The sequence below is a fragment of the Dipodomys ordii genome, unplaced genomic scaffold, assembly GCF_000151885.1.
Source record: "Dipodomys ordii isolate 6190 unplaced genomic scaffold, Dord_2.0 Scaffold157, whole genome shotgun sequence".
Classification (NCBI taxonomy): Eukaryota; Metazoa; Chordata; class Mammalia; order Rodentia; family Heteromyidae; genus Dipodomys; species Dipodomys ordii.
This window is the reverse complement of record NW_012267373.1, coordinates 5,597,092-5,604,175: the sequence shown is the minus strand read 5'-3', so window position 1 is coordinate 5,604,175 and position 7,084 is coordinate 5,597,092. Positions and strand designations below refer to the sequence as shown.

The window sequence follows — 7,084 nt, the reverse complement described above, 5'->3', positions numbered from 1 at the left end:
GTGGTCCCTCAGCTCTTCAGCTCAAGGCTAGCGCTCTACCACTTGAGCTATAGCGCCACTTCCGGTTTTCTGGTGGTTAATTGGAGATAAGAGTTTCACGGACTTTCCTGCCCAGGCTGGCTTTGAACGGAGATCCTCAGATCTCAGCCTCCTAAGTAGCTAGGATTACAGGCGTGAGCCACTGGTGCCCAGCCAGGTTTCCTTTAATGAGGCCTGCCCCCCCTAAAATCTGCATCATACACTTGCCTAAGACTGCCCCAAATGCCACACACTTGCCAATAATTCTCACTATGTTTCCCTTTGGTCATTCACCAAAATAATATATGTGCTATACAATGAATTTGTGAAATAATAGAGTAAAAACTTCCATCATGGCAGGGAAAATCTGCAGAGGGCCCAAGAGTGTTGCAAATGCCAGAGAGAACAACTAAACAACTCCTCAGTCTTTGTGAATGGGTAGCCATCTTCATGCACAAAATTATGGCAAGTGTCAAAACTAAGAAGTAGCTATTGAATGGAAAATAAAATCAGCAGAATCTAAGAGGTTCAAGTATATTTGCAGGTTAACATGACAAAATCATTTAAAGCTGCTAATTTAACCGATCACATTTCTATTAGTCTTTGATATCCTTCAAAATCATTTAAAAATGTTTCCTGTTTTCCAGAGCTAGTGGTGGATTAAAAACTTGAGTCCCTGTTATCCTACCCTTCTCCAGCCTACTTTTTGTGAACTCCTCATGTCAGTAAACCTCCAAAAGACCCAGTTGCTCAAGCCTGAATACTGATGCTGACAGGCATCCTTATGTGCTCCTTTCTCCTCTTCTCCACACCGTTACTATTCAAAAATGCCCAGCTTTACAGTTCTTCAAAGATTTCATTTCTTCTCTACTCAACTTTAGGCCTTGGGATAGTAACACTTTCTCCCCATTCTTTTTAACAAATATTATAATCTTTAAGTAGTTGCACAAAGGAGTCGCCATTCAACAAAGTAGTTTCACCATTCTCCCTCATCCCTCTCAACCCCAACCCTTCCCTCAATTTTCATCTTGTAGGCTATGCATTGAAATTTATGACTGCATATGCAATGAAGCCCTTGTGACACAGTTAAGCCATCATTTCTCCTGCAAAGCCTTCTCTGATCCCAGCCCTCTCCAAGAGGTGATAGTGCTTTTCCTAAAGGTTCCCATGGCACCCTCATTTCTCCTTTAATTTTTTTTTGGTGCTGGTTCTAGGACTTGAATACAGGGTCTGGGCATCGTCACTGAGCTTCTTTTGCTCAAGGCTAGGGCTCTACCATTTGAGCCATAGCTCCACATTCTCATTTCTTTTTATGGCACCTTTTGTGCCATATTTCAAGATGGTTTTTCCACTTGTCCCATCACCCAGTGGACTGCAGGTTTTGGGAAAGCAGGGGCCTGCCTATTTTCCTTACAGCTGTATTTCTAGGCCTGTCATGTTTCTTTCTCTGTTCCAAGGCCAACCCTTCTCCCAGTGACTACTATCAGCAGTGTGCTCTGCATGTTCAAGTCCATTGACATGTATGTGAGAAGTGAGTTAGATTCAGAAGTATACAGTGAGTGGTTAAACGGCCTCAAGTTGGACTGCAAGCTGACAGTGACAGGGAGGTAAGTAGAACTTGCAGTGGATATAACTGCCAAAATTCTGAAGAGCAGTCCACTTGGGACCAAAGAATCAAATGAGAAACACATGACATCATGTATAACAGCACATACTCATTAGGGAAGGCAAAGATGACACAGAACAGGAAGAAACTGGAGACAGTGAAGGGAATGAAAACACCAGTTTTCCTATTCTGTCTTGCAAACCAGTGTGGGAACTGCCACATGGGACAGCAAGACTTCTAGTGGCACTGGCTGAGCACTGCTATTCGGCTGGATTCAGATGCAGAAGCAGGATCCAACGCTCTACAGCCCTTTCACACTATATAATTCCATTGACTTGAATGTCAGTTCCTGAGAATGGGAATGTTTGCAAGTTTACTTATTGCTTGAGCTGAGATCACCAAATCTGGAACACATTTCCTTGTAAATCATTTGAGATTAACCTACAGTATTTTGTGTCCAACATACTTTCGAACTGATGCTAAGTGAGTAATTTTAGCAAGTTTCCAACAAGAAATGCACAATATCTCCAAGCATGATTTATTGATGGCAATTCATCACTTGTTTTTGATGTTGCTTCATGAGACTGATAAATACCTTTCCCATTTTATATAACTCTTTCATGGAGGAAAGTTGTGCTGAGCTTTTATCAAGGCCAGACAGAAAACTAATCTCAACTGTTTTATTTTTAAGACAAATTTTTAGGGATGTCGCTGATTTGCTGTAAGAATGACAGAATCAACATTTATGCCAACAGTTTGCAACTAGGGGTAACCTGTTTACTGTCTTCCAAGCCAGGAACACAGCAGGCAATGTTTGGAGACATTTTTTGGTGGTCACAACTCAGGGCAGGGTGGAGGAGTGATATTGGCACCCAGTATTCTCTACTATGGACATTGCTAAATACCATACAATTCACACAACTTCCCTCTCCCCCTCCACAACAAATAATTATCTGACTCCAAATATTAACAATGTCAAGGTTAAAAAAATCTTGATTTCCACAGTGAAAAGAATTTATAACTGTATGTTTGAAACAGTCTAACAGCTACTTTTAGTAATATGTGTAATTAACATGTAACTTAGAATGTAATTAACATGTAACTTTTCTCCTTGGGAGAAAAGGCATGCTGATTCCTCTCTAGAAATTTGTTCTCTGTAGAGAAACAGAATTTGAAAACCAATAAGAATTTTCATTACATACCACCTTTTTAATTCCAACAAAACAAACCTTACATCAAAATCCTTGAAAAGCCGGGTGCCGGTGGCTCATGCGTATGTAATCCTAGCTACTCAGGAGGTTGCCATCTGAGGATTGTGGTTCAAAGCCAGCCCTGGCAGGAAAGTCCACGAGACTCTTATCTCCAATTAATCACCAGAAAACTGGAAGTGGCACTGTGGCTCAAAGTGGTAGAGTACTAGTCTTGAGCTGAAGAGCTCAGGGAAAGTGCCCAGGCCCAGATTTCAAGCCCCAAGACCAAAAAAAAAGTCTCCTGGAAGAAAATAGGAACCCCATGTCTAAGCAAACTTAGAAAAGACAATCTTGGATAGGAAAGAAAAGACAATAATAGATAGGAAAAAATAATTAAAGTTTTCCCCAAAGCAGAGAATATCTTTTTGGTTTCTGTTTCACAGCTGTACCCCAAGTGCCCAGATAGTGCTGGGCACACTGTAGTGTTCAATAAATGTTTGCCGGTGAATAAGCAAATAAACAGTCAAAATAATTTTGGAGAAAATAATCCTATTTATAAAAGGAATAGTATTTCATGTACATGAAAATTTGAGCTAAGTAATATTTCAACAAAGAACTTGCTTATTCCTTTTTTCTCTTTTTATTGTAAAAATACTGTACAGAGGGGTTACAGTTACAAAAGTAAGGTAATGAGTACATTTCCTATTGAGAGTTGTTACCTCCTCCTTTGATTTTCCCCTACCATCCCCTCCCTCCCCACCTCCCCATCTCCTTCCTGCCCCCCCCAAGTTGTAAAGTTCATTTTCAACATAGTGTCTTGTACATCTTATTGTTACAATGGGTCAACCTATATCCTTATTTCAGCATTTTGTTATTTCCCTTCCCTTCCCCAAATTAGAAAAATGTATATACAAGTTTCAGGGCCCTGGAATCAAATACAGGGGCTATACCATAGAGAAGAACATGCAAAGGAAACAAGAAAAATCATATGGTACATTATAAGTACATTAAATACAACAGCAAAAAGATAAAACCACTGTGTCTCTATCTTGGTGTTCATTTTGCTTAGCATCATCTTATATGTTTATATGTACATAGCTTTTGACCTTTTCTGCTTGTCCTAGACATATACTAATTATTGCAAATAAGGGAAACCATGGGACCTATGTTTCTTTGGGTCTGGCTTACTTCACTTAATATAATTTTTCTCAAGTCTTTCCATTTCCTAACAAATGGGGTGGTGTCATTCTTTCTGATGGAGGCACAGAATTAATATATATATACATATATATATATATATACACACATACATACATACATACACATACACACATACACCCCACATTTTCTTGATCAATTCATCTTTTGAGGGGCATCTTATTTTTTTCTTTATTGACACATATGAAAAAGCAGAAATAAGCAAGTAAGGGCAGGCTCAAGTCATTAAAAGTTATTCACAATGAAAATATTTGTAGAAGCACTTGTTATGTTCTTACTCCCATTTGGGCCAGTCAGACTAACCATTTTCCTGAGTCAGAATATGCCATGAGTTGCAGTCAATGTCACTGGGATCCTTGCATGAGAGGCATTCAAGCTAAAATGAAAACATCCTCCTTCTACATAGTATACACCGTGGCCTTTATGTCTGATACAGAACACAGAATGCACTAACACACTTACTTACTGGGTCATTGAACAATGCCATTCTGAAAGCGGGATCCTAGAAATGCTCTGATTAGTAATACCATCACATACCATTAACTCATAGCTACAGTCCTGCGTACACTGTGTTGTCTAGAAATCACTAGGCAAGGATCACTTTGGCCAACTGGATCCTGTGCCAATTAATGGTCAAGGTGTCTGTGTGAGGCTTGTAATCTTATTCTTGAATCCTTTTTGTGAAGTGAGGGGCCTTATTTCTACTATGCAAATCTAATGCAAGTAAAATTTCCCTCATCCCGTGGATCTTTTCAAATATGCCAACAGTATGGGGCAACTGGGAAGAGTTACCCTACAGAATTCAAGGATCACCACACCTTGTTCCCATGAGCAGAGCAGACATGATCAAGTGACTATAGAAGTTCATGGTGCTATGATGTGTCCTCAGATCTTTCACAGAGCTCTCTAGTGACTGACTGAAGTTGACATAGCAGACTAAATTTCTTGGCTACTGCAGGCAACAGGCTCCTTGAACCAAGATACATCTGATTGGAAACATACTTCCTCAGTCTGGTCTTCTAGATGTACATTAAACAAAGACAATGGTCATATTTCCCCATATACTAATCCAACATTCAAGTTCCACTGTTATAAGACTTGTGAGAAGATTTTACTTTTTTTTTTTTCTTTTTTGGTCGGTTGTGGGGCTTGAACTCTGGGCCTGGGTGCTGTCCCTGTGCTCTTCAGCTCAAGGCTAGCGCTCTACTGGAAGTGGCTCTGTGGGCAGTTTTCTGGTGGTTACCTAGAGATGAGATTCTCACAGACTTTCCCGGGCTGGCTTTGAACCATGATCCTCAGATCTCAGCCTCTTGAGTAGCTAGGATTACAGGTGTGAGCCACCAGCGCCTGGCTTCTGAGAAGATTTTAGGTGTATACAAGAGTTGTAGCAATATGATAAAAGAAAGTCACTGGCAGTATTCTTTCTTTTCATGCAGCTTCTTTACTTGCAGGCAGAAGAGGGATAGAGATAAAGAAAGGGGAAGCTGATAACAAATTTAACTGTTATTTCAGCAGAGTAAGTGCTTTTGCTTAGGAACCAACCTAAAAATGACAGCCCTGATACATAACTCTCCATCCCTGTTCCTGATAGCCCAGGGCACAGTTCAGGCCTCAAAGAATGACAGGCAGAGCCATGTCCACTGATACTCTGAGTTGGCACACTTCCTGCCATTCACTATCCTGTCATTCCTGGTTTCTCCTATACATAGGCAATTATCACAATGGAAATACAGCAACAAGAAAGAGAACTGGACTAAAAACCTAGAATCCAAACACAAGGCACTGAGGTGAGCACAGATGAAAGACGTTAAAGCGGAACTATAGATCAACTACAGTTTTATACACTTCTCCAGGAGCTAGGCAAAAACTTGCAGGTGCTTGAGTAAACATCCTTTTCACTGAACAGCAGTGGCCTGAGGAAAAGGATAATATGTGATAGAAGCCCATCAGAAATTAGCTGGTTCAGTGTAGAAGGTTCATTCAGGAAGCTATTTTTACCCTTGTAAAATTGGAAATATCCACAAGAATGGACCTGAGGTACGATTGTAATTGTTATATTATCAATGGAGAAAGTGAATCCCTTGAAAGCTTGTTACCAGGTGACAGCTGACATTTAGAGATAGCTGAATGCCATTCTAGTGACAATGGGAGTTGGGCCACAGAATCTGCTACCCAAATTTCCAGATGTTTTAGCATGTTTAAATTTTTTACAATGGGACATGAGACAGGGTCAATTGGTCCTGATAGCCCAGGGGTGAGTGCAGGCAGGGCTTCCTTGTAGGGACAGCCTGAGAGGCTGTGGAAGCTGAGAAAATTGAAGAGAAAGCAGACCTGTGCTGGCCACTCTGTAAAACACAAGTACTAGCCAAGATCGTGAGGCCCAGCTGGGCTGACACTGTGGAGATGTAATAACCCAAGGGCAGAACATGTGGCATTGCTGTTGGGTCCAGCCAGTGACCTAGCACAGCTACTGAAAAAAAAGGCGGGGGTGGGGGGGAATGCAGGGCTCTGCCCAGGTAAGAAAATAATCCTTTTTTTCCCCTGTCAGCTGCAGGAAAGGAATGAAAATGTTGCCTTGTCAAGACAGTGTTGTGGAAGGCAAAATTCTAAGTTGTAGCTTATTCTTCCTGCCCCTAGTGAACATATTCTGTATGTTTCCTGGGATTTGTGAATGATATAGTCACCCCCATGGCAAGGCTATGTAATATTCCACAGCTAACTTTAAGAAATAGATTATTTTAGGTGGGCTGATCTGTTCAAGTTGAGCTCTTGAAAGGACATCAGTTTCTGAAGATGCAGATTCAAAGTGTGAGAGGTGGACAGCATTGAGCATGAGAGGTGTTCTCCACAGTAGGTTTTATAGATAGAGAGGCCATCAGCCAGATAACCAGTGGTTCCCAGGATGGAGGAGATGAGCTGAGAATGGAGCTGAAAATCACTTAGAGCTGGAAAACAGCAGGGAAATGCGCTATAAGTTAAGGGGATGTAAGTCAAGGAACTGAGTTTGGTTGAGCCTAAATGAAACTGGAAATAAATTCTTCCCTAGTCAGTC

The 7,084-nt window shown here is 40.9% G+C and overlaps 1 protein-coding gene across 1 annotated transcript in view; it reads right to left on the bottom strand.

Moving 5' to 3' along the window:
• Positions 1-7,084, bottom strand: part of Fyn (FYN proto-oncogene, Src family tyrosine kinase) — a 195,528-nt gene that overhangs the window by 55,847 nt on the left and 132,597 nt on the right. The window lies entirely within an intron of this gene.